The 27,807-nt window shown below is 38.7% G+C and overlaps 1 long non-coding RNA gene across 1 annotated transcript in view; it reads left to right on the top strand.

Annotated features, from left to right (window-relative positions):
• LOC123388322 overlaps positions 1 to 27,807 on the top strand; it is a 45,142-nt gene that overhangs the window by 13,292 nt on the left and 4,043 nt on the right. The window contains exons 2-3 of the long non-coding RNA XR_006602887.1: positions 5,679 to 5,774; positions 22,176 to 22,264. This is a non-coding gene — a long non-coding RNA (uncharacterized LOC123388322). The remainder of the gene's footprint in view (positions 1 to 5,678; positions 5,775 to 22,175; positions 22,265 to 27,807) is intronic.

A 27,807-nucleotide genomic window follows, 5' to 3' on the forward strand; every position in this document is an offset into this window, starting at 1 on the left:
TTCATTATTCTCAAACACCACTCACAATCCCCTTCCTTTAGGCATTCTTTCATGACTGACTTCATCTAACTCTAGTATTGTTCATTGGTCTTAATGGGCCAAGTTGGTACAAAATTAGTTTGAATGTTGAAAGATTTTTTTCTCTAAGTACTTTTCAGCCATTCAATTAGTGTTTTTTATCTTTCCAAACAGATGATAGGACCTTTGAGAGCAGGGATTGTCTTTATTTCTTTTGTTAAGTGCCCATTGGACCTCATTCATTCATTCATCATTCCTTATATTTTCATCAAGTACTTCATATATTCCAGATAGTGGGCTCATCCTCTTGCTTTCAGGAGAGGCCTGGTTGCTTTCACAAATTTACTGAATCAGAAACTGCAGGCAGGGTCCAGCAATCTGTGCTTTAACCATCATCCAGCAGATTCTGATACTAGTCACAATTTGAAAACGACTATTATATGGTAGGCATTACATATTTACAGGGATTATAAGAAGTAAACAAGATAACACACCTCAAGTATTTGGCATAGGGCTGGCACAGAATAACTCCTCCAAGTTGCCAGAGATAATGATGGAGGTGGTAGTGCTAACCACCTTCACGAAGCAGGTGAGGAAGATCCTATGATACTGGGCCACAAGTCAGAACGCTAGTCTCAGAAAAGGGAGAGCTCATTCAGTTACCTCACAGGTAACCAAGCAAATGTCTCTTTTCTAAAATGGCTCAAACATGAATCTGGCCATAATTCTCCTATCAACCTATATCTGGGTAGTTGTGAATACCTTCCATTTACTTTTTAAGAAAGTCTAAAATATAGGTCAGGAAAAGAGATAGGAGGAGGCTTGCTGGAAAGTCAGAGTGTTTTTGTGGTGGGGGACTTGGTTGGATAGGGTGAGGTAAGGGGAGTCTTTTGAGGAAGTTGAGTTGAGATCTGCATAACATTTCCTTATACACATCCTTTTGGCAAATACTAAATGAAAGGAAAAGTTAACTGTCAAACAGCTTTGACTAAGGCAGGGACAGATACATTTTATTTTCAAGAGATAGAGGCTAAATAATGAAAATCCAAAGAGAGTGGTTTTCTGAATTCATCCACCTTGGGAGTTTGATGACTTCGAGTAGTATCTTTGTTCCTGAGTCTCTCTCATCTTTTGGAAAAGTAGATATTAGAATTGGCACATTGGGATGTGTGGTTCGCTCAGCTGGTAGAGCATATGTTGATGTTGGAATTGGCACATTGGGGTGCCTGGTTGGCTGAGTTGGTAGAGCATGTGACTCTTGGTCTCAGGGTCATGAGTTCAGTTCCCACTTTGGGTATAGAGCTTACTTAGGGGGGGAAAAAAAAAAGAATTGACACATTAACAAACCTAGGCAATTGACAAATTAAAATTAAGTTCCTTAAATGATTACAACATTATATATACAGGCATTGATTCTGTCTGTACCTGTCTATATATGTAATGTCTATCTGGAACAGTTACAAAGGCAAACAGTTCACAGCTCAAGAATTGGTTATGTGGGGTGCCTGGCTGGCTCAGTTGGTGGAACATACAACTCTTGATCTTGGAGCTGTAAATTCAAGCCCCACTTTGGGCATCGAGATTACTTAAAAATAAAATCTTAAATAAAATTTAGAAGAAAGAAACTTGTGTACATTGAACTAATGTATGTGTTAAAGCTAAGATAAAGAAAATGGGGGTATGAGAAAACTCGGTATTTTTGCTCATTCTAAGCAATTTTGTTTGGCAACCATAAAGGCAAACCATCCCAGTAGTAAAGTGCCAGTCACTGCGAGGCAGTTTCAGCTCCTTTGTATCCTGTCTTCTTCTGTGGTTAGAACCATCAGGTCACCCCATCCCCCTAAGAAAGGGGCCAGAGTTTCTAGGTTTTGGTGGGTTTGTCCTGCATGGAGGGGACAAACACAGAAATTACTGAGAGCTGTCTTAGGAGTTAGAGCCTAGTGGTCAGCAGCCCTCTGGGCTGAACATTAGCCCCTGGAAGATAACTTTTTAAAGAGAAAACTAGGAAATCTCTCCCCATGTTTTCTCAGTGTTCATCTTTTTCTTTACTTTCCTTTTTCTTTGCTGTTAACTTTACCCTCTTCACCTTCATTTCTCTGACCCAAAACTATGCCAAAGCACACACTCATGGCTCCTTCCCTCATTCCATTTCAGCTAGAGGAGCGTTCTCAACATTAACGCTTCCCTTTCCTAGAGCCCTTTATTTAACCCAACTGAAGGCAGTTCTCTTTTTTGAGTTATCCTGTCCTTCCGAACTGATGGAAGAATGTAAAAAGCCTCATGCTGACAGAGGCAATAGGCCACTCCAGGGAGGAATAGGCTAAAGAATGTGACAGCCTCACTTTCCCTTTGTGTACCCCAAGCAATGAGGAAGGCAACTATGTGAGGTTTCCCCAACAACCTAGTCCACAAAGACCCAGGGCCAACTGTTTTTAACATATAAGATTTATAGGCATGGTGCAGGGTAAGGACAAGATACTTTACTTGGTAATCTTGCAAAGAAAATGATATTAACTACTAAGCCAACCTTGTTCTCTATTTGATGTAAATATTTTAGGTACATTATTATTAAGAGGAGAGGAGTTTATTAAAATTTCATCAAGTTTGGGGCACCTGGGTGGCTCAGTAGGTTAAGTGGCTGTCTTTGGCTCTAGTCATGATCCCAGGATCCTGGAATTGAGCCCCTCATCAGGCTCCCTGCTCACTGGAGAGCCTGCTTCTCCCTCTCCCTCTGCCTGCCACTCTGCCCACTTGTGCTCTCTATCTCTCTTGTCAAATAAATAAATAAATCTTTGAAATTTCATCAAATTTTTCAAAGTCTTCATGTTGAAAACTAATTTGTGGGGATTGGGGCAGGGATTAACTAGGAAGGAACATGAAGGAACTTTCTGCAGTAAGGGTAATGTTTTATATTTGATAGGGGTCTGTATTACACAGGAGTATGCATTTGTCAAAACTCAGTACATGTACATTTAAGATTTGTACAATTCCTCATGTATAAATTTTACTTCAAAAGCAAAAACCCATAAATATAGAACTCCAGTTAATGATATGCATGCTGAATATTTAGAAAGATGTGTACTGCAGTTTACTTTGAAAAGCTTCGGGGTGCCTGGGTGGCTCAGTGGGTTAAAGCATCTGCCTTGGGCTCAGGTCGCGATCCCAGGGTCCTGGGATCTAGCCCCACATGGGGCTTTCTGCTCAGCAGGGAGCCTGCTTCCCCCCCACCCCCACCCGCCTGCCTCTCTGCCAACTTGTGATCTCTGTATGTCAAATAAATAAATAAAATCTTAAAAAAAAAAAAAAGAAAAGCTTCAAAAAGATGTATCAAGGAATGGGTAAATGGGTAATAGTAAGTGATAAGGCAAGTATAGAAATACATTAATGGTAAAAATCTAGGTGGTGGGTAAATGGGTGCTCATTGTAAAAGTTTTAGAAATTGGATTTATGTTTGAAAATTTTATTAATGTTGAAAAAAGTCATTGTTGAGAGAATTAAATACCTCCATTAGCCAACTGCTGTCATTTTGGAATACCCCAGTTATTCTGGCTAATAAAGCTAACATTATTATCTAGCTCGTTAATGTTTTGTTTAAACAACATTTTAAATGTTGTATTTAAGAAATACCACCTGGCCCTGTGTCATCTCTGGATTAAAAAAAGTCTTTATGGAAATGATGCCTTTCTTCCATTGTATACACATTGATTGAGAACACTAGTTTTGAGGGGGAAAGAAGCAACATTTAATTGTCCACAATTCTGACCTATATTTTTCTATAATCACTGCTACATTAATCCTACATAATTTTATCTGCTTAAGATATTTCTGTGATTTTCTTCTATAGGATATGAAAAATTTCCAAGGATGTGACAATATAGGAATCTGTATTTTTGATTCACCTTCTCATGTTTGTACTTTGTTTATCTTGTTTAGAAGAGGAAAGAGAATCCTTTCTAGATCAGATGTCAAATAATAAGGATTTTAAATGTAAAACATATTACACTTCATAGTCTTTCAGTGACACCTCAATTCAATAGTCTCAGTGCATAGTTCATGTGGAGATTATACGTGGAGTAATATGTAAAATTTTGGCGTCAGATGTCAGTTCATTGTCTTAGAAGATGTCAAATTGGGTTCTTGGAGGATGAATAGAAGTTCACTAAACATGAGAAGGAGGGAAGGAGAGTAGCTAGTTTCACTTATGTATCTTCCATAATACCTAGCAGAGTAAACACAAGATGAATGTTTAGTCCAAGTTGCAAAAGTTTAAAGGTCAAGTTCCTAAACATATTGGAAGTGAACCAATGTAATTAAAAATAAACTGTCCTTTTACTTAGTGATCAAATTTCATTGTAAGGAGTTCTGAGACAATGAGAAACTTGGGAGTTTTCTCAAGATGTGTGACCCTCCTTGGAGAAATGAGATCCTCTACCATGAAACCAAATATTGTGGTTTGCTTGATTGCCTTAAAATAAATATTCCAGACTTAATCCATCCAAATAAATCAAAATGGTATCCTGGGAGACCAAGGTGTTAATAATTCTCGACAAAGTTTTAGAACCCCTTTCTTGGGATCGTATTCAAAGCCTACACCACTTTATCTTGAATATCTTCAGAAAAAATAGATTTGATTTCTGAAGTAAGAAATTCATGTGGAGGCCAGCCGAACTGAGTTTTGAAAAGGGGTGCAGCTGTAAATCGATCCTGATTTTCTTGATATAAATTTGTTCTTCAAATTACCACAGAAGAATTTCAAAAATATTCTTAGCGTCATCAGAATACATGGATAACTTCCTGCAGTGATTACTTTGAAAGGGAAGCTTAGAAGAAAAAAAAAGCTACAGTCCCACCTAGAAGCCTGGGAAGCAGAAGCACAGCTCCACACTGGGCAGCACGGGCTTGGAGGGAAACAGGGGCAACTACACCCCCAGCAGGCGTGGGCCCCTGAGGCAGTTTGCAGGCTCTTCCACACCTTGCTCAGGGCCTAACTCTACAAAAGCAGTTCTGGAAATGTGGCTGCTTAACATTTTGCTTTGTGGCAAAGCACAGAGAGGAGGTGGGCTGAGCCCTGTGGTAACTTTAGAAATGCCCCCCAATTTAGCAAGAAACAGAAAGCAGTCCTTCACCCTGGGGCCCTGGTTTTCACCCAAATCCAGCTGGTACGGAAGAGCAGGCAGACGATGGTCCTCCGGGGTGAAAGAGAGAGGTGGAAAATGGAGGCAGTCTGAATCCTGTGTGCTCCACTGAGCTCTGAAGTAGCGGCGAGAGTGTATTGCAAAGGGAGGCTTGAGAGCATGGCGAGGTGTAGGAAGAGGTGTAGGATGAGTCAGGGCCAGCACCTTGAAAATAAAGAGGATGTGAGGAATGGTGTGGGTGAGAGAGGGGGAATTCGTTAGTGGGTTGTAAATCGAGTTACAAAAGAATAGGAGGAAATCAGGGGCCTTGAGCCTTCGGGAATTCTCCCCTGCTGTTTCTTCGCTCCTTTGTTATGAAATAACATTTTTCAGAGTCTAATTGCCCTATGCTTGGGCATTCTGACTTTTGGTTTATCCAGATTTATTCTTCTCCTTTAGTAACTGTTTCCCATCTAATTCCTGAGTCCTCGCAGTTTACTTAGTGCTTCATGTTTAAGTGACATCTTATCACCTTCTGTTTTCTAGACAAATACTATGATGTCCTCGATACCTGGAAACACCACCACCACCTCCTTCCTGTTCACCACCACAGCCCCTCTTGTAACCAAAAATTTGCAAAAGGTATTCTCATGCTCAATTTTTTTTCTTTGCAGTTTCAGCATTTAAAGTCAGTCTTTTGAAGACACGACAGTTTTAGTGGATAAACTCCCAAGTAACTGGCCCTAATTCTGTCACCATTTCCCAAGGAATTCTCCTCCTCCTCATTCTTTCCCTCTTTCTTTAAGGATATTGTTCCTTGCGCAGAAGCTGACAGACATTAAGTACTCGATAAATATATCATGAACGAGTAAGTGAATGGTCACTTGATAACACAAATCTTTATGAGGTGGTTTAACCACCATACCTTCTAGAAGTGTGGAGACAGCTGACTTTGTGAAGCCCCTTTAATTGATATGCCTTGAACATTTAAAGATATGCCGTCAGAGAACTTTGAGTGAAAAAAGTGACAAACTGTAGTCCACTGTCAGCATCGTGTGAGGTGAGTTGAATAAGAAGGATAGTGTGTGTAAATAAATGTATGCGTGCGTGTATCCCACCATATAAACACATATAAATCTAACCATCCTTCACATGGTATTTGACAGAAGTTCTTTTATAATCAGTACTCAGCACACGGCTCTAAAGCATCCACATTTCATGAAGAATTTTATGCCTTTTTATTCATAAGTGTAACCGCAACTCATGGAAGTGGGGTGATCTATAGGAGGGTCTCACGCTATGGATAAGGAGACTCGGACCCAAAAAAGTTCTATGGGCTCCCAGACCCACACGGAAGGCTGATGGCAAGGAGAAACCAGACTTCCAGGTTTCCTGCCTCCTCTCTGGCCGTGTCTGAGCAACTTTTTCCTCATGGAGGATTGTCACTACTGAGAGTAGTCTGTCTTGGGAAAAGCTCCGAGGAGCAAAAGCATAATAGACTATTTTCTTTTCACACAAGAGGGCTTAGTGACTTAATGGGATGGGAAAAATAAATAGAAAGATGTAAAAAACGAATCGTCAGAAATATTCTTTCTTTTAACTGCCACGAACAGAGCAGTATGTGTGAAGACTACACATACTTAAACAGGTGATGTTTTGTTTTGTTTTTTAGGTTAATTAACTTGGTATGCATTGGGATTAACTACGGGTTCCCTTTTAATAGTAAATACTCTTGGGAAATGTCCCACCTTAAGTCTATTTCAGTCACTGGCTCACACAAGGAACAAGAACACGAATTTAATAAACATATTGGAATTTGGAATATAACTTAGAAAAATAAGTTTTAAAAAGTATATTCAACAAGAAGGAAAAAAAGCAATTGACTTCACAAATTATTTCAAAGAATGACCTTTTTAAAAACGTGTTCCTATTTTTAAATGAAATTACTTTTTTGCAAGTTTTCCTATAGGCAAACAGTATTGTTTTCATTTCTATTGCTGTAATAAAATATTATAGCTGACCAGTTGGTGGAGCAATTACATTTCCATAGCTCTTAATGGCTATTTTGCTTAGGTACTAGTAACTTAATTAGAATCAAGAAACAGACTATTAATATTCTAAAGACTAACCAAACTGATCACAAACTTTCGGGAGAAATGACAGACAAAATCACTTTAACAACATCCTGCCCATTGAAGAAAACCTGTAATTAAATTAAAGTGGTAATTCCACTCATGACAGCTGGAGAGTCGCCTCTTAACTCACCTCCAAGAGGTAGGCCCCCTCCCTGCAAAGTCACAGTTACAGGTAGATATGAGGAAGGAATGCAAGAAGGTCAGCCTTAGTGCTTCAACCACCAGAAATGTGAGGTTAATGCAATTATAATTTTTAATGGCAAACCAGATACCCTTTTACAAGACCATCCAGTACAGGTTTCAATGTAATTATTAGCCTCTTTGGTTTAAGGAGCTGTCCTAGAGAGACTGCCTCTGGGAAAGCAATTTGCTCAAACCAGATTTCTTTCAAGAGAATGGTTAGCTGAATGTTTACCAATTCAGCATTTAAGTCTCCCCAAATCATTGTAGCTACTTAGAGTACTTGAAAACTTTATTCACTTGTGGTATACTCAAATGGAAAATATAAGTATAGTTATGATTATGTGAACGATATACATTTTTGGAATAGACAAAAGACTATAAGGAAATATAAAATGCAAACATTGATTTTACTTGCATAGGGAGACTGATTTTTTTCCTCATATTTTCTTTGATTATCAAAATTTTCTAAAATAAATGTTTATGAGCTTACCTTAAGAGAATACTATCTTAAGTTGTTCAAAAGGTAGGAAATTAGTTTCAGTGGATTTGAAGGAATGGTGATGTGTATAGATGTAAATGAACAAAGAGTATGATCTTAAAGCTATCTAAATGCATCCTTATCACGGACACCAGGCAATACAGAGTCTGGGTGCCTCCTCTTAGCTGAAATCAAGGACTAACTAGCCCGTGTCGACCAAATTATGTTGCCTGGCAAGCTGAAGAGAGAAGATGACTGACTGGCACAGGTTAAGGTTGGATCAGATGTTTTATTTTCTAAAATCCAAGTTATCTTGCAGACATGTGTCAAATCCAGTTTCAAAACAAGTATTTATTAAGTACCTACAATATGCCAAGCACTATTCTAGATAGTAAAGTTAAAGCAGTAAACAAAGCAGATATCCTTGCTCTCTCACGTTTTAGACTGGGGGATACTAAGAATAAGCATATAAACAAAACTGTAGTATTTTTTAAAAGAATTTATTTATTAGAGAGAGAAAGCACGTATGCACAGGAGCACGGAGTGAGGCAGAGGGGGAGGGAGAAGCAGACTCCTTGCTGAGCAGGTTGCTCGATGTGGGGCTTGATCTCAGGACCCTGGGATCTTGACCTGAGCTGAAGGCAGAAGCTCAACCAACTGAGCCACTCAGGTACTCCAGAAGTATAGTGTTTTAGATGGTGATAAGAACAACAAAGAAAAAAAAGGGGGATGAAGAGTGTCTGCAGTGGGAAGAGGGAGCTCACTTCCTTAAAATGATGGCCAGGGAAATATCACCAATAAGGTGGTATTCAGCTAAGACCAGAAATAGCCAGCCAGTTGGTATCTGGGGCAAGAGTTCTAGATAGAGGAACCAGCAAGTTCAAGCATGCTGGCAGGTGTGGCTGGAGCAGAGTGTGAAGAGGGAGTATTTGAGAAAGGAGGTTAGTGGTGTAATGAGGTACTAGACCACTTAGACCTTGTAGACCATTCAAAGAATTTGAGCTTTTACTGAGAAGGCTGAAAAAGCCATTGAAGAGTTTGGAACAGAGGACTGACTTGATAGGATTTTTAAAGGATCACTGTGGCCGTTTTAATAAGAATAGACTTTGGAGGGAGAAAGCAGTGGTAGAGGCTAGGAGATCAGTTAGAAGGCTATTTAAAGCCAAGAAAAAAAAAATACTAGTGGCTTGGACCACGGAAATAGCAACTGGAAGTAGTGCAAAATGACAGGATTCTGAATAAATCTTGACGATCTGAATAAATCATGATTGCTAACAGGTTAAATACACAAGAGAAATAAAGATGTCAAGGACAACTTCAGATTTTCGGTCTGAGTAGCAGAAAGAATCGAGTTGACATTCACTGCAGTGGGGAAGACTGAGAACAAATATAGCTATGGGTGAGAATTTGGTTTTGAATGTATATGTTAAATGTGAGTTACTTGCAAGATATCTAGATGGACATATCAAACAGGCAACTGCATATACAAGTGTCAAATTGAGGGGCGAGCTAGGCTGGAGATAAATAGAGAAGCTGTCAGCAGGTAGATGGTATTGGAAGTCATAAAGGTACATACTGCTAACAAAGTGAGTGTGGATAAAAAGGAAATGCAAGGATTGAGCCCTACCACCCTTGGGATTTAGAGGTTGGAGGGATGAAAAAAATCAGTGCCAAAAGAGACAAAGGAATGGACAGTGAAGTAGAAGGAAAAAAAAAACCCACAATAATCAACAACAAAAGCAGGAGAATGTGAATAAAATACAAGCTAGAGATTAATTGGTCCCTGACACTTAAGGAAATGCTTATCCAGTCATTAGCTGACCACTAAACAACTGAAAGGAGACTTCAGTGGCCACACATAATAAAGAATTCAGACTTTACGAAATTTGTTGGGGAAATCACTAAAAAATATTATTACAAGTGAGCCAAAGATGGCCTCTGTGTATTAACCCCTAGGTTGTTTCTTTCTTCCCAGGAGGCTGAGATTTGTTAGCTCAAAAGCCCACTGGCACCACACCCAAGTTTTTACATATCCATTTATTTTAGAAATGGCCCAAACAAGCAAAATTTTGAATGATTTAGAACCTGTTTTGCATTCTCTGCAAAACCTCACTGGACAGTCATTACGCATCGGTAAGATAGAGCCTTGTGGTTCTAAGTCTCCAAGTTACTACAACCCTGGAGCACCCTGAACCAGAAACCATTGTGTTGCTGAGCAAAGTTATCTGTACCATCTGTTTTGAATAGTTAACATGAAAATTAACTAACAAAATGTGAATTGAAAATAGATAAGAAAATAGGAGAAATTGCGCTATGAAAGGACTAACAGTAAAAATCTGACCCACTTAAAGAGTTAAGTTTAAATGATCAATAAAAAATGATCCTTGAAATGAATATAATATATAAAACATTTTTTGAGGAGAAGGGTGAGCATGTGTGGGGAGGCAGTGGAGGCGTAGGGCGCTGGGGGGTATTAAGTCAATTAAAAATAAACTTTCTGCTAGAACTGTATACAGGTTGAACGGATCTCTGTGATGGTAAGAAGGTTTCCCACAGTTTTGTACAGCTCACAAAACAAACCATTTTTTGAAAGAAGAATATTGTAAAAAATTACTTTTAACATAAAGCCAGATCTAGAGCCACAGAATATATTAATAGCTAAAGCATGTTTTGTGCTGTGTGTCAGATATCAAATTCTAATTGCATGTTGCTTAAAAGACACGTATGGGAAACAAAATAGGGACCCATAAGAGGATGGATTCACATATAAATCTCAAAACAGAAATCCTGAAAAAAGAAATCCTGACTATAATGTCAACATATCAGCAGCTCCTATTTACTTTGAGAATACAAGAATGGTCTAACATTGGGCAGTGGGTCAGTGCTATTTGTTACATGAGCAGGTTAAAGGAAGAAAATAATATGATTGTGTCAAAAGGAATCTAACAGAGCTATTCAAAATAAGGAAATTATTAGAACTATGGTAATTGAAGAGTTTGCACCAAATTATGATGAAGAATGTCTCTGTCAGAGTGAGGCATGATAAAAATTCTAGAGGATTTTAAAAAAAATTTTTAGAGGTATTTTTATAAAAGGGGACCAAAAGAATGCAAACTGTTAACACTTATTCATATAAATGTTTATTGTTTTAAATTGCTAAGTTTTGGGGATAATTTATTACACAGCAATGTTGAACTAATATACCCTTGTTTAGACAGTTCTATTCTATATCAACTCAATTATGTAATTCATAAAATGAGCTCTGACTATGGGGATGGAGGAGAAAAAAATGATGATTTTTTAAGATTATATGAGTTGAATTGATGAGTGAAAATTTTTTAAGAAGCCAAAAACAAGAAGAAAATATAAGTGAATATTTCAGTGATCTTGAAATTGGTAAAATAAACAAAAAGCATTAAAAAAAAAACAAAAGTAAAAATCATCGTCAAGCTCTCTAACATTTATTAAGCACATCATACAATGTATACTAGATACTATGTCAAGGACTACATAACTCATTGACACAACAGTCCCATAAAGATGAGGAAATTGAGGTTTAGGGAAGTTATTTTGCTCAAGTCTGTAGCTAATTTATCAGGTTTAGGCCTATCTAAATGCAGAGTGTCTGCTCAGAAGTATTTTTAGAGTTCAACAGTCTAAAAAATTTGAGGTGCTGTTGGCAAACTATGGGAAAAGAGTTTCAACACATGTGGCAAAGGGTGAGTGTTTAAAATATTAAAGGATGTACAGAAATGTTCATCACAAATGTTATTTGTAAATGAAACAGAAAAGCCCTCAGTACCCAACAGTAGAGAAGTGGTGAAATGAACTATACAAATTCATAACACTGAATTTTTTTGTAGTTACTAAACAATTATATTTTCAAATCCATTAAGAAAATGAAGCCACAGACCAGGAGAAAATATTCATAAAACACGTGTTAGACAAAGGATTGGTAAGTAGGATATATAATGAACTCCTAAACTCAACAATAAAAAGACAAAACACCCAATTAAAAACAGGCAAAAGATTTTAGAAGACATGTTAGAAAAAGAACAGTCTGATTAGCAGGTAAGCACATGGGAAAATGTTCATCATCATTAGTGATCAGGGCAATGCAAATTAAAATTAAAAGCATAATGAAATACCACTGTATACCCACCAGTATATCTGTAGTCAGAAACACTACAACATAAAATATTGACAGGGTTGTAGATCAGTTGGAACTCTTAGACATTGCTGTTGGAAATGTAAAATGGTGTAACCAGTTTAGATAAAGTTTCACAGTTTCTTAAGTCTAAACATATACTCACACTAGATCCATAAATTCCACTCTTAAATATTTACTCATGTAAAAGAAAAAACTTACATTCACAAAACAACTCATCTAAGAATGTTTATAGCAGATTTATTTGTAATGGTCAAAAACTGGGCTTAGCCCAGATGTCCAGTAGGAAAATGGATAAATTGGTATATTCATACAATGAGATAGTTACTAGCAGTAAAAAGGAACAAACAACTGCTTGTTTGTGTATAACACAGCAAAATGGATAAATCTAAAAAAGAAGTTAAAAAACCACACACTGAAAGACTTAAGCCTCACACAGAAGAGTGCATACTGTATGATCCCAGCCATACGAATTTCATACTAGGCAATGACATGAAATTCATGACTTGGCAAAACTAGGGGTTGGTGATGCAGGCAAGGATTAATTGGACATAAGGGCACTTTCTGGGGTTAGGATAATATTCAGTACCTTGATTCGGGCTTGGGTTACACAGGTGTGCATCTGCCAAAACTTAGTGCATATATGCTTAAGATCTGTGTATTTCACTATGTGTAAGTTTTTCACAGAAAAGTATTAATATTGGACTTTAGTTAAAAATATGAATGCTGACTTTTTGGAAGGAAGTGTGATGATGTCTGCAATGTCTGCAGTGCATCAAAAAGATAAGATGGGTTCATGAGGTGAATAGATGACTAAACGCGGGATAACCATAAACATAGTGAAGTGTTAATGGCAGAAGTTCAGTGATGCATTTATGGCCATTCACCGTAAAATTCTTTCAACTTTTCTTTAGGTTGAAAATTTTTATAATATTCTGTCGGGGGAAAATTATGTTTTCAGAGAAATTTAAACACCTTACCAGAATTTTTAAAAGCAGAATAAAATGTTGCATGTGTCATATGATATCGTTTAGAGAGAGTATGAGAGAGCACTAAAATAAAAGCAAAGTGGTTATCTTGGGGTTTCATGATAATGGGTGATTTTTAATTTTTTATATTTTTGTCGCATTTTCTGAGCTTTGTACAGTAAGTGTAAATGACCATTGTTATCCGGAAAAAAAAAAAAGTTTTTTCACCGAACACTCTTAAAAATAGTTTCAAGGAGGCAGATTATAATTTAGAGCCCAAAGTTATACTTTCTGATAATCAGAACTATATACAGAGGGAACAGATCTCTATGAATGGTAAGAAGGTTTCCCATTCTCCAAGGACTGCTGTCCAAGCTGGAAGAGCCCAGGCACAAATAAATACTTTAGAGAGGGTTTAGCAGGGTATGGGGGATTTTAAGGTAGCCTCAAATTCTGAGACCTGTATGTGAAACAAAGTGCATTGGAAATGACAGGACCTCTTGGGCTTTCTTAACCCTATTCCAAACTCAGTACTACTTCATGCAAATAAATAATGCTAGTTTAAGGGCGCCTGGGTGGCTCAGTGGGTTAGGCCGCTGCCTTCGGCTCAGGTCATGATCTCAGGGTCCTGGGATCGAGTCCCGCATAGGGCTCTCTGCTCGGCGGGGAGCCTGCTTCCTCCTCTCTCTGCCTACTTGTGATCTCTCTCTGTCAAATAAATAAATAAAATCTTAAAAAAAAATAATGCTAGTTTAAGACTTCCTGTACCAACAAACATACAGCCTGATTCAATATACAACTGGAAAGACAGAGCAGAGTTTTTTTTTTTTTAAGATTTTATTTATTTATTTGACACAGAGAGAGAGAGAGATCACAAGTAGGCAGAGAGGCAGGCAGAGAAAGAGGGGGAAGCAGGCTTCCTGCTGAGCAGAGAGCTCGATACAGGGCTCAATCCCAGGACCCTGAGATCATGACCTGAGCTGAAGGCAGAGGCTTAACCCACTGAGCCACCCAGGCGCCCAGAGTTATTTTTAACATCTAAACTATGCTGTAGGTCATGGTAGAGTCATAACAATACTTCGTATTGCAGACTGGTTAAGGGGGAGCAGAGCACTTCACTGTAACTTTATCTCATCTAAGTCTGTGACAGTCTGAGACATGTTAGGGGGCAGTGTGGTTTCCACCGCTGAAGACAGCAAGACTGTTGAGGGACACCTGAGGCCTGACTGTACTTCCTTCTCTCATATGGGACTGGTCCTTGTTGGTACTGCGTTTGATTCAGAAATGAAGAAATCCTGGTATTTGTAAACATTTTCTTAAAGAGATGCACAAAGTTCATTCAAGTATGCTTTTCTGGCTTAATAGTATAATAAAAATTTGTTTTTTTTCCTTAGTCCTTTTAGCAGTCTGTCTGGAAGGAATGTCAGTGTTAGCTAAAGCAGTCTGCCCCACAAGGAACGCAGGGATAAGGGAGAAGCAGAACAGAGGTGTGTACTGCTTTCACTCCTGCTCTGTGTGAGAGCCTCTAGCAGGTGCGTGTTTTGGTGTGTAGGGACCTTTCTTGTTGTTTAGTAATACACATTGATATTATTGTCTCTGTTTTTCTGTCTTTATTTTTTTTATAGACAAGGAAACTGAAGTTCAGAGAGATTAGGTAGAAGAACCAGGACTAGAAGGTATGACACCAGCGCTATGGGTGGAACATAGATGAGAACAATTTTGCCAAGCATTACCCAAGAGACTTCCCAGTGAAACCCTTAGGTTAGCTAGCACATAAAAGAAACAAACCAAGGGGCATCTGGGTGGCTCAGTGGGTTAGAGCCTCTGCCTTTGGCTCGGGTCATGGTCTTGGGGTCCTGGGATTCAGCCCCGTGTCGGGCTCCCTGCTAGGCGGGAAGCCTGCTTCCCTCTCTCTCCTCTCTGCCTGCCTCTCTGCCTACTTGTGATCTTTGTCTGTCAAATAAATAAATAGAATCTTAAAAAAAAAAAAAAAAAAAAAAAAAAAGGAAAAAAAAAAACCAAACCAAGAGTACTAATTCACACTTGAATTAAAGTTTTAAAAATGTCTGAATGCTGTAAATGCTGCCTTGAGCATTCTAAAAGCTTTTTCCTATGAGGGCAAGACCATATGCATCAAGATGATGCATTAGGTGTTCTCTTTTTCCCCAAATGATAGCAGAGAACTTCAGGAAAGAGCTTTGGCATTTGTACTTTTGATTGATGCTCCATTTAAACTGGGACTTTTTTGTCTGAGGCATGCTGGCTACCTGCCCTATTTATAAAGAGAGGGCAATTCTATCAAAGATAGGCCAAGGAAGAGAGTTTGGAGTGAGTGTTCAAATACATTACCACAAATCAAATAACAATACAGTAATAGTATAACATTTTTGGAAAGCTCCTAATGAAAAACGAGTGGGATGGAGGCAACAACATATTTCAGTAGCCCCAAACCTTTACTCTGAAAAAAGATTCTACTCCAAAGTTTGGATTCAACAAAATCTTTTCAAGCCAATACCAGCATAGACGAACTTTTTCTAATTTATGCCTTCAAAGTTATAAATAGACAGTCCAGAATAGAGTACATCTTTGTTTGGTTAAATTCTATTAAATGGAGTAATTCCTGCCTTTACTGGTCCAAGGGCCCCCTCCTGCGGCAGCCCTAGAGCTAAGGGGCTTAGCCCACTGCCTATTCTTGAGTCAATGGCAATTGAGATATTAGCTCTTCTTCAGCTTTCCAGGTTTCCAGCTGGAAAGCTGAAGTCTTTCTTTCCAGTCTTATCTGAGGACTTTGAAGAAAAAACTCCAGAGGAGCAATGTCATGTCCATTTTTCCCAAATATTGAAGCCCACCAGGTCACCCCAAAATCTACATTTCCAGACTATCTCCCAAAGTCTGCATGCAACCCATGGCCTACTTTGAGTAGAGCCTAGCTAACTGCTGAGGGCAGAGTTGACCGGGGAGAAGACTGCTCACTCCAGAATTTCGGGGCCCTAAGCAAGGCCTGCCTCTTTGCTTTTGCTTCCCCTTGATATTTCTCCAGCTTCAGGATTGCCTGAAATCATTCAGTCATTCAGTCATTCAGTCAAACTGATCATTCAGTTTACTCCTTGAACTTGGCTTCTATTAAAATACAGTACCGCTGGTGGAGTTAGTAGCAGCTTGCAACTTAATGTGAAGATGAGTTTTTTTTGCTTTTTGTTTTTTTAAAGATTTTATTTATCTTTTTGACAGAGTTCACAACTAGGCAGAGAAGCAGAAGCGGGGGCGGGCGGGGGGAGGCAGAGAGCCCAATGCAGGGCTCGATCCCAGGACTCTGAGATCATGACCGGAGTCAAAGGCAGAGGCATAACCCACTGAGCCACCCAGGAGCCCCAAGTGTGAAGATGTTTATCAGACTCCCTTAGGAAGAATGTTGTGATGGAGCAGAACAATACCTGTGTCCCTCCAGGAAAGCAGGAAAGCAATGAGGAGCAGAAGTTTCCAGGAGGGGAAGCTGGGAATATGGACATCTTTGGATTACACTGTTTTCTCCAGCTGCCCTTAGTCTTAAATGTTAAAATGCTCTCCATGTTTATCATGAAATCTTTTTTTAAAAATATTTATTTATTTATTTGACAGACAGAGATCACAAGTAGGCAAGAGAGAGAGAGAAGGAAGCAGGCTCCCCGCTAAGCAGAGATCCTGATGTGGGGCACGATTCCAGGACCCTGGGATCATGACCCGAGCCAAAGGCAGAGGCTTTAACCCACTGAGCCACCCAGGTGCCCCTCTATCATGAAATCTTACCTACTTACCTGATAAACTATTCCAATCAAAAACCACATCAAATTTGTATGTGCCCAATATTTCTCTATCTTGACCAAATAAAGGAAATGAATCACTTTGCAAAGCACACAGAGGCCAGCCAAAGCAATCTGCAAATTGTGTAACTCTGTCCCAGCTCTCGGCTCTATGTGTTCAGCAAGGACTTTAAGAGAACCTCATTCTTGTTCCCCCTCTCAAATGCACACGCCCAGATTTTTTTGGTAGATTTGCAACCTGTAGTTTGGGAAACAGGGAATAGTATCTCCATTTGTTTTGTGCTTTTTCCTAGTGTTTTGTCCTCATATTGAGATACACTGGAATAGACTTTTGACTAGGCAAATATAGAGGGTAAGACAGTAACTCTTTTCCTTTTACACACGCATAGAGGTTCATAAACACCATGTGACAAAGAGTTGGTGGCCCCTGTAACTCTGTTTTTAGTATGGAATGAAGAAACCTGGGGTACAGGAGAGGGAGCTGATTTTTCTGAGTCACTCAGCCAAGCTCTTGGCAAAGCTTGGAACTTGGCTCTGGTTTCAGATATTCTGTTTTATTGTTGTTTACTGAGTTGTACCAACTGTGGAGACTTACTCTACTTTCTGTTTCTGAAGCTGTTTTAAAAGCAGACAAAGTAAGCAGGTATATTATCTTTGCTAAGAGATGGTGTGATGTTCTCTCAAACTATACTTATCACTGAATTCAAGTACAGGATCTTTATAAAGTCTCTGTGCCATTATTAAACTTTTAACTTCAAAAGCATACGAGGTAGACATGATAGTATACTGTAAATGGAATTTAAAGGCAAATTCAATTTTCTTCTTAGAGCTGTCATGAACTTCAATTCTGCTGGCCATATTTCATTTGTCACAGGATCTGAAATGAGTACATATTGTGTGCAGTTGTGCAATGTAGTTGTCCTAAACTTTAATACATTTACCTTTGAGTACCGTTTACAGATTGTTTCTCTAACACGTACAACCCGAGTTATTAAAGTTTAAAAGTGCACAAGGCCCTTATGAAGACCCTGTTTGTAGCTCAAGTACAGAGCACAGGAATTCTGGCTAAATTACCTCTTTTGCTGACAGCCCATTTTCCTTTAGGCTACAATATCTAGAGAACTGTATGTTCCTTTTCAATGAAAAGGAGAAATTCTTAAAGTCTAGTGAATAACTGGTGCTAAAAGGCATGGCTTCCTTTTTAAAGTGCTTCCTGCTTAGAACACACACATAACGTCATGATCTAACATAGGGAGACTAGGTATTGACAAAAGGCACTGAAGAAAAGTACAAGCGGTAAATCAGATGATTAGAAGGCCAACTGTTCTGTAGATGCGTGCCATTCAGCAGCTACCAAATTAGATTCTAGCATTTCTTCAAGCCCTGTGCAAGCGCATATTGTGTTTCCTGAACATTCTTCATTCATAAGGATACAGTGTTCTTCTCTGAATTCCCAAAGCCTCGTTAAAGTGGTCCTGAACTCAGGATCATCGGGCCAATTCATGGAAGAATTGGCCTAGAATCCAGGACTGTTCTCTTTCTGCCAGACCCTGCCTTAGTCCTGATTTTCAAAGAAATGAAAAAGTAACAAATTTTTGGATCCTTAAAAGTGTTGTAGGCCCAAGGCATTGTGCCTACCATGCTCACTGGATACCTCACTCAGCCTTGGCTAGAAACTGTCAACTCTTCTAGTGGAGGGAGACCCCCACCAGCCAGGGGAGAGCCCAGAAGCATGGATCCAGTACCTGAGGGCCCAGCCTAAACCTTTCCCATCAAGTTCTTATTTATAAAGAGAAATACAAGCTGTGCCCCTACAGCTCTAGCTCCTTCAGTGACCCCCAGCACCTGTGAACGAAACTAATGTCTCCCACTTTTAGGTATCCTATCTAGTTGGGCTCCTCAATAGACTTATTTTATTTTATTTTGGGGTGGGGGGGAGAAGGGGAAGAGAAAGAGGGAGAAGGAGAGAAAGAATCTCGCAGAGGCTCCAACTCTCAGTCCTGAGCCGAAATCAAGAGTCGGGTGCCCAACTGACTGAGCCACCCAGGCACCCCTAGACTTTTTTAAATTAGAATTTTATAATTTTATCATTAAAAAAATCTGTTTAGTAATAGAAATCATCAATGGGGTTCATATTGGAATTTCCCATTGATAAAGTTGACTCTAGGCATATAATGTGTATTGCATGTTCATATAATTTGGGATCTGTATCTACTAGAGCAGCACCATATTATACTTTTAAGAGTCTGTTGGCTTCACATATGAAAGACAAGTTGGTTTTCATTTAATATGATCTACTAGGACCATGACCTACTGTCCCTTTTCACTCTGTATAATTTGGGTATTTACTTTGAAGAATGGAAATAGGAGGCCACACTTTTTTCTTCTCTGTAGAAAATTTTGCCTTTTATGGTTTGAAGGTGTGTGAAGAGGAGAGTGTTTTGGATATCATCCATGAAGGATGAATCAAAGTAGTGGTTTTTTTTTTTTTTAGCCATGATACACTTAGGTGAGCTCTTCTTCCACCTTCCAGCACCCCGTTTGCTACCTGCAAACAGTGAAACCCCCAGGCGTCTCTCTCTGCTGCAGCTTCTGTTCCTTCCCACTTGCCCTGCTGTGCCCCAGCCTCTACTGCTTATTGGTAGGGAGTACCCTTGCCAGGACTCTGCCTACCACTGCCCATGCGAATTTCTAACACATTCAACTTTGTTTCTTTTTTTTTCTTTTTAAGTTTTTTTTTTTATTCATTTATTTGTTGGAGAGAGACACAGAGAGAGAGGGAACACAAACGGGGAGGGGGAGAAGGAGAAGCAGGCTTCCTGCCAAGCAGGAAGCCGGATATGGGCCTTGATCTGGGATCATGACCTGAGCCAAAGGCAGATGCTTAACAACTGAGCCACCCAGGTGTCCAACTTTGTTTCTTTTTTTTTTATAAGTTTCTGGCAAAGGCATTTTGTAAATGTACATAGTTGAGGAAATAAGGGGTCAGTGGGGAAGATTATTTTGTCTTCCTCCAGATGCATTCCAGTTTCAGGGAAATGGATATTCTTACACTGTTAGTAGAAGTGCAAGGTATTACAATGGTTTTGGACAACCATTTAAAAATACATTAAAAGCTTTAAAAATGTAAATGCTCAAATTGTACACGTATCATGATGAGCACTGAGTAATATATAGATTTGCTGAATCACTGTATTGTACACTTGAGACTAACACTGTATGTTAGTAATACTGGAATTAAAATAAAAAACTTAATTAAAAAAAATGTAGGGACTGGGGCACCTGGGTGGCTCAGTGGGTTAAGCCTCTGCCTTTGACTCAGGTCATGATCTCAGTGTCCTGGGATCCAGCCCCCTATGGGGCTCTCTGCTCAGCAGGGAGCCTGCTTCCCCCCCCCCCTCTCTCTGCCTACTTGTGATTTCTCTCCATCAAATAAAATAAATAAAATCTTAAAAAAAAAAAATGTAGGGACGCCTGGGTGGCTCAGTTGGTTAAGCATCTGCTTTCAGCTTGGGTCATGATCTCAGGGTCCTGGGATTGAGCTCTGCAGCAGGATTCCTGGGGAATAGGGAGCTTCTCCCTGTTTTTCTTCCCTACTTCTCCCTCTCCCTGCTGTTCTACCTGCTTGTACTTGCTCCCGCTCTCTCTCTCTCTCTGACCAATAAATAAATAAATAAAATCATTTTTTTAAATGTAAATATATTCTTTTTGACCCCAGTAATTCTACTTTTAGGAATATACCTTAAGAAAATTATCTTGGACATATGTAAATAATTTTGTTTTGGGTTGATGACTTTTTGCAACGAAAGTTGGGAATAGTCTAAATGACTAACAGAAATACTGATTAAATGCTAATATTCCCAGATAGCAAAGTATCATAAAGCCATTAATATAATATAATGAGCACATGTGTTATATGCAACTAATGAATCACTGAACTCTACCTATGAAACTAATATTGCACTATATGTTAATTAAATGAATTTAAATAAAATAAAAATTTTTAAAAATACTAGTTTTAGAACCTAATCCTTAAAAAATGCAATAGATAAATATATAAAATATTAATTAGTAGAAAAAGATAATCAAACCTGCAAACACAGCATTATGTGAAATTTTTTTTAAATTTGAAAGGAATATATGTGTATTTATATTTAGATAGAAGTATATATTTATGTTTTTGTACCAAGAGAAAAATATGTATCTTATGTATATAATTGAATGCCAAATGCTGTTTTTTAATATCTAAAATTTTTAGATGTTAAAATAAATTTAGGTATCACCATCCAGTGAAACTCTATACAGTCAAATGTATATCCATGCAAATAGATGTTGATTAGCATGGAAGTATCTTCAATATATATTAAAAGAGAAAATACAGTTGAATGGATTAGAATGATTTCATTTTATGAAATAATGTGTATACATATTTATGCATGATTTATATACCTGTAGTTTGACAGAGGGAAACGAGAAATGTATGCTTCTGATTTTTAACAATTTAAGAGAGGTATATATAGGAAAATATTCATAGCTGTTATCTCTAAGTAGTGAGATTATGGGTGATTTTCTCTTTCCTTTGTGTATTTCTGGACTTTATATATTTTCTTACGCACTGATTCCTTTTGTGTTATCAGAGACATAAAAATGATTTATTATAAAATATAATATCTGCACAGTAGTGGAGAGCTTCCCAGTTATATCTGTCCTGAGCCAGAGAGGAAATGTAACTATGGTGAAGCTATGTTCCTTCCCACCATTTTCTGTGTGATATTTCAGTTAGGAATATTTTCAGCTACAAGTAACAAAAACCTAACAGTTAAAGACTGTGACAATGTTTGTTTACCCATTATGCCTATGGGTGGGCAGTTTCAGGATTGGACTGGCAGTTCAGCTATTACCAACTTCCTTTCTTTCCATTCTGTGATCCTGAGAGTATTGGTTTTTTATCTACATTCGTGTCCTCATGTGGTTTTAAGAGCCAGTCTCTAAGTTTTCCAGTGGAGGCACAAGGAAGAAGAACGAGACCACATTGGCTTGTCTGCAGAGCTAGTGTTTCTGGGGCAGAGAAGAGGGGGCTTGGGAATAGTGTTGAATAAGCCAGGCAGAAATGTCGGCCGTAGATGAGAAAGGGCTGTTCGGTTGTTGAGACATATCATAGGCTGATTATTATTTATCTCATTATAGCTTTCTCAGTCTTATACTTCTCTAAGGAAAGTAAGTAAAGTTTTAGTAAATATAATTCTCTAAGATGCCGGCATTGAGTTGTTGGTTTTTTAGGCAGCGTAAGTTTTCCTTTCTTTGTGTTTAGGGGAGTTTGGAGTATGCTGTGCAGAAGACAACTGAAATTGAGTTGAGTTTTCAAACATTCACCACCTTTATCTCATATAAGCATGTGAGGTAGGTATGTATGGTTAATAACTAAGTATGAAACTATTCTGCAAATTTTACATATGGTAACACTAAGGGCCATAGAAACTAAACGATAAGACAAATGGTCATAAATCAGGACATTTTTACAGGATAATTAACGATGAGCTAGACACAGCACATTGGGTCCTTAGTACTTACTACAAATCAGATACGATAGACCTATTGAGTCTGATTCCACTTTGATTACCAGTCTAATGGCAAAAGAACATTTTTTTTTTTAAGATTTTATTTACTTATTTGAGAGAGAGCAAGAGAGACTGAGAGAGGACATGAGCTGGGGCTGGGGGCCAGAAGGAGATGCAGACTGCTGGCTGAGCAGGGAGCCCAATCCAGGGCTCCATCCTGGGGCCCTGGGATCATGACTGAGCGGAAGGCAGACACTTAATCAACTGAGGCCCCCAGGCGCCCCAAAAGAGTATTTTAAAAATAAAAGACACACAGTCTGCAACACATTTTGGGGATCTAAGAATTTCATTTAATTGTGGTCATAGCCATTTCAACCCCCACCTTTCTCTGGTGTCAGTGTTGCCTTGAGTTAAGCAATTTTGCCATATTCTCCCATCTGTAAAATAGGCATTACTTTATATACTGCCTGCCTTGCTAATGTTATTTGAATTAAGTTGGTGATGTGTATAAAGGGCTCAAAATGAAAAGTTCTAGGCATTAATATTTGTTCTTCTAATGGTGTATTTAGTGTGCAGTGACTATTCCAACAAAACAAAACGAAGGAAAAAACCCTAATAAGTGTTGAAATTCCCTGTAGTAGGTAGCTAGTGATGTTACTGGCTAAGTGGTTATGAGTCATTTTAGTATTCTCCCAGGTGTAATTCTCACAGAAAATAAAAATTAAGTGAGTTTCACTTAGAAATTGGATTTAGAGTTTAATTGACCTACAGGCTTTGAATATTCAAATAGCAAAATTTTACATCATGAGAGTGTCACATTTGCTGTATTACTCAGTTCGTCCTAGGTTAATATTCCTCCTTACTTTTCCCTGTCATATCCTACAGGTAACCACTGTTGAATGAATGAATTATACTCCATCATATATATTACTTCATTTTCAACTAAAATGTTACCTCAGCATCTATGAGCTATCTCTCTGCACAGTATAAATCTTTTTATCATGCCAGTCTGCATTAAAACTTATCCCAGTGATACCTCCTTTACTTTCTTTGGAAATCCTAATGAAAACGTGTTAATATAACAAACATAATGCAACCCTTTATGTGTATGTTTACATAATACTTAATGCCATCTTCAAAGCATTTTTCAAATCTGTTCATTTGATCTTCATTTGTGCATGTATTTCTCCTATTAAAAATACCTGAATCATATATATTTATAGCATTTTTCCTTGCCAAATGAAAAAAATTCTACAGTCAATTCATGATTTGTAAAGTCTTCAGAAAAATGCAATATTTTCATAATATTGACTTATGCTGAGAGGCAGGCACTAAGTGGTTGACCCAAGCCTTCCTCTTTGGGGAGAGCCCAAGCATAGAAACTGAGTGAAGTTTTGGTTTGCTGACACTGAGCTTGGCATGAACAGCTACTGCTTGGGCCTAATATGGTTATTTTAACATGACTTCTGGGTGAACAGGTGATTCTAGAATAAATTCTACATCTCCCAGTTCCATGTTGCTAAGTATGTGACTAAATGTTGGCAAATAAATAAATTCTGGACTCGGTTAAGAGCCAAAGATGCTGGATGCATTTAATTTAGAGAAAACGCCCGTAAATTTTCCAACCTCCAGTGAGAGAGTGTGGCCAAATGGAAGAAGAACTAGTTGATTGTGGTAGCTATAAAGGAATCTCTGATCCTGATAATTTTTAAAATAAGGAGAGCCAATATAAAATATGAAAATTGATTATGAAGATTTTATAAAACATTTGTATCACTTATTATATACATATTCTTCTAAACAGTTTCTATAATTTACACAAGTGTACATCAATTCTGAATGCCTTCTCTGCCTTTTTCTCAACCTTGTCTGTATGGAAACTCTTCCCCCTCCTCGAGGATCTCACTCCAGTTTCTCTCTGTCATGAAACTCCTGAACCCTCACTCTGCCCCTTTTCTGAAGGCAGTTGACTAGAGGGAGTTTGGAAATTTGTGGCCCTCATAGACATTTCTAGTCAAGACAGAAATCAGTGCAAGGTGCCAATAGTCAGATGGGTTGTTACCAACAGTTCTCTCTTTAGAGAAGTCACCTACTGACTTTGCGGTCTGTGGCCAGCACACATCAGTGTTGATTCTTTGACGTTTGTCCTTAAAAAGGTGAGGAAAACATCCCTAGCACAGTACTCAGAACAGTTGGGAAAAGCGGAAAATATGACCCTGCTCTTCATAGTTTCCTTGAGAATTTTTAGTAGTTTTATTGTGCCACTTTAGTGCTTTGGCTTTGACCTCTTTGTATCCCAAGGTCAGATCAGCTTTGCTCACAGGTCAGACCATCTAGAGACTGGTCTTCAGGACATGCACCCACACCTGCATCTTTGTTTCTTCGCTTTGCAGGGGTTAGGGGTTCCTTTTCAAACCTGAGTTTCAAAAGATGGTAGCTAGAATTGTTGCTGCAGGCTTTGCATTGGAGCAGTGTCCTAATACAGGTGAAAAGCATGTATTGATTACTAAAAGAAAGTTAAAATAAAAGCAATTTTTCTCCCCATTTCGGCACACTGCAGCTTTTGGCCTATCCACTCGTAGCTAAAAAAGCATTCTTTCCTGATAATCAAGCTTCAGCTGTCTGAATTTCAGGCCGAGCCTCTCCTCCTGAGCTCTGCTGAAGAGCTGCTTTAATTAACCATTATACCACAGATGTTATTGATTTTTTTTTTTTTTTCAAATCTGGTTGAAACATCATTGTGCTGGATCATGGCCAAAACTAAGGCCTGAATTTGTGTGTGTGCGCTGCTTTTACTCCTTCTGCATACCTTATTAGTCTCCATGTCTGTTAAGTGCAATCCGTAGTATTAACTCAGAAAATATAGAATTGATTTTTAGCCTAGCAGCTGTGATCTAAGGGCTCCTAATTTGAAATCTGAAAACCTTAGTTGCTGAGGAAGTCTTTCTGCTGTTACTCTACACTTCCTTGAAGTAAGCTTTTTATTCTTTAATTTAAAAAAGAAATCTCCCTCTGCCTTTTACTCCTTTCTTGTTTCTTTCACACACATTTGGAAATGTCACAGGAACATGACCCATTCTCTGCATTTTGGACATGTCTGTGGTGAAATGTCCCTGCCCTTTACTCTTGCCGCTCCAGAATGCGTGGACCATATGAAATTTTGAAATTGAAGTGTCTCAGCACTCTCTGTAGTTCCAAGAAAATTTGGAAGAAGTTGGGCAACATCCACTTTGAGAAATGGCAGGAGATCAGAAACAATGGGGCACCTGCATTCCTTTTGCAGTCCCAGTCCCAGTGATGATAAACTCAAGGACCAATCACAGTAGGTTCCTCAATTCTGATAAGGTTTCTCTGAGTTTAGTGATATGTTCTTTAAGCATAATTTGAAGCTTTTAAAATATTGTAATGGCAGCTCTTGACCTTTAAAAAAAAAAATCACATGGAGCAAGAGGTGGTGAAAAATGTTTATTTACTCTGCATTAGTGGCTAAACTCCTGTACCCTTCTAGAACTGGTAGTTCTTTTATACTGGGGAACTCACGCATGTCGCCCCTATTCTTCCAACTCGAACCAGACAGGCCCACTTGAGCTTTAGAAACAATGGCCTGCAGTCGGTCCTATGCCTCAGTGAGAAACAACAATGCAGGCCTCTTGACGGACGCTGGTGTTGCGAGTGGAATCTTGCAGTTCAACATGTCTGCTGAACAGAAGTTGGAAAAAGAAAAGATCATCTTGTAAACAATTAATTAATGTTTGTCATGAATTATCATTTTTACTTCCTTCTCAAGAGGCTCAAAGGGAATAAAAAGGCATTTTTGCAGGTGGTGGCATTCAAAGTAAGGGCAATCAAAGGTTTGAGAGCTGAGGCACAGCACTCTGAGTCTCTAAGGGTGAATGGTGCCAGGATTAGAGCACAGCGGGGGGCTGAGGGCTTCAGGTGTGAAGCTTAATGTTTGTGATCAGCAAAAAAAGTCTTGAATTTATCTAAACTGCTCTTCTGCTAACAGTACTTCTAGCACATAAATGTTCTGAAACTGACAAGTGTTCTCATTGCTCTTCTAATGCAAACATGATCTGCATTTGAAAGATTCATCCCTTTTGCCTAATTTAGAATGTGCATCACAAAGAGCGTTAGATGATGACCCCACAAAGAGATAACACACACACACACACACACACACACACACACACACACACACACTTCAGATGTGCATGCCTCATGTGAATACACACTTGCAAACCGCCTCTTTCTTACCTGGATCTTCTCTGAAGCTCCCAGCAAGGATCCTGCAGGATTTTTTGTGGATTCCTAAACCAGATGTTGAAAACTAGGAGACTCAGTAGCCTTATGACCAGTGAGTTTCTGTGAATGCTCTACAGGAATAATTCCTTTTCATTTGGTTTGGATAACTGCCTAGAATTTATCATGCTGCATTTTAATTTGCAGTCCCTCTCCTGCCTTCTCCCCAACCCTTCTATCAGGAGCAAGACATAGAAGGGTATCCAATATGTAGAAATTTTAAACATGCACACACATAGACACAAAACCAATGATACTAAAATTTCCTAAAGAATTCTAAGGAATATTGGCAACCCCCAAGGCAGGCATTGTTGACGGTTAGAAGGTTGCTAATGTCCATGCAAATCTGATTGCTTAATGAATCCTTTCTATAAGTGCCATGGAAGTCTAACTAAATACCCATTTCTCCATATATATATATCATAGATAGATGCCACCTACTTGAAGAGCTCCAAAAAGAAATACTAAGTGAAACGTTGATAAGACAGGACTTAGTGAAAATCAGTCATAAGGAAAACTTGGAAGGACCAAGATGGATTTGAGATTCTTGAGTTAATTTTAACTCAATGGCAAAATTCTTTGCCATCCCCTTGGTACTCACCCATTTTCTTTTCTGCATTTGTATTTTGTATTGCTTTTAGTATTCACTTACAATAGTCTGATAAACACAAGTTCTTGGGGCATCAGGTCTCCTCTTTCTTACTGGAGGCACTGAGATGTCTAAGATGACAAAGGGAAATGTAGGCATATGCTTGCCTCGGCTCCTCTGGAGCTAACAAAGCCTAGTGTCACCCTGAGCTTTGTGGCCACCATCCTAGACTGTGTTTTCCCTTGAATCCAAGCATGTGATAGAAACCTGTGAGTTAAATTTAAGGAAAGGTCCCTAGAAACTATAGTAAAATTTGGGCAGAAAGGGCCAATCTGGAATATCATCAAGTAAGAGACATGAAAGGAGTTTAAGAAGGTTTAGAAGATAAAGGGACCTAGAAAGAAAAAAAAAAAAAAACACCACAACGTCTGAGACAGAATGGAGGTGAAGGAGCCCCTTTCCTGAAATTTCTGGCAACATCTGGTTTAAGTTAGTTT

Source organism: Mustela putorius, unplaced genomic scaffold (genome assembly GCF_011764305.1).
Source record: "Mustela putorius furo isolate JIRA1106 unplaced genomic scaffold, ASM1176430v1.1 tig00003898_pilon_pilon_pilon, whole genome shotgun sequence".
Classification (NCBI taxonomy): domain Eukaryota; kingdom Metazoa; phylum Chordata; class Mammalia; order Carnivora; family Mustelidae; genus Mustela; species Mustela putorius.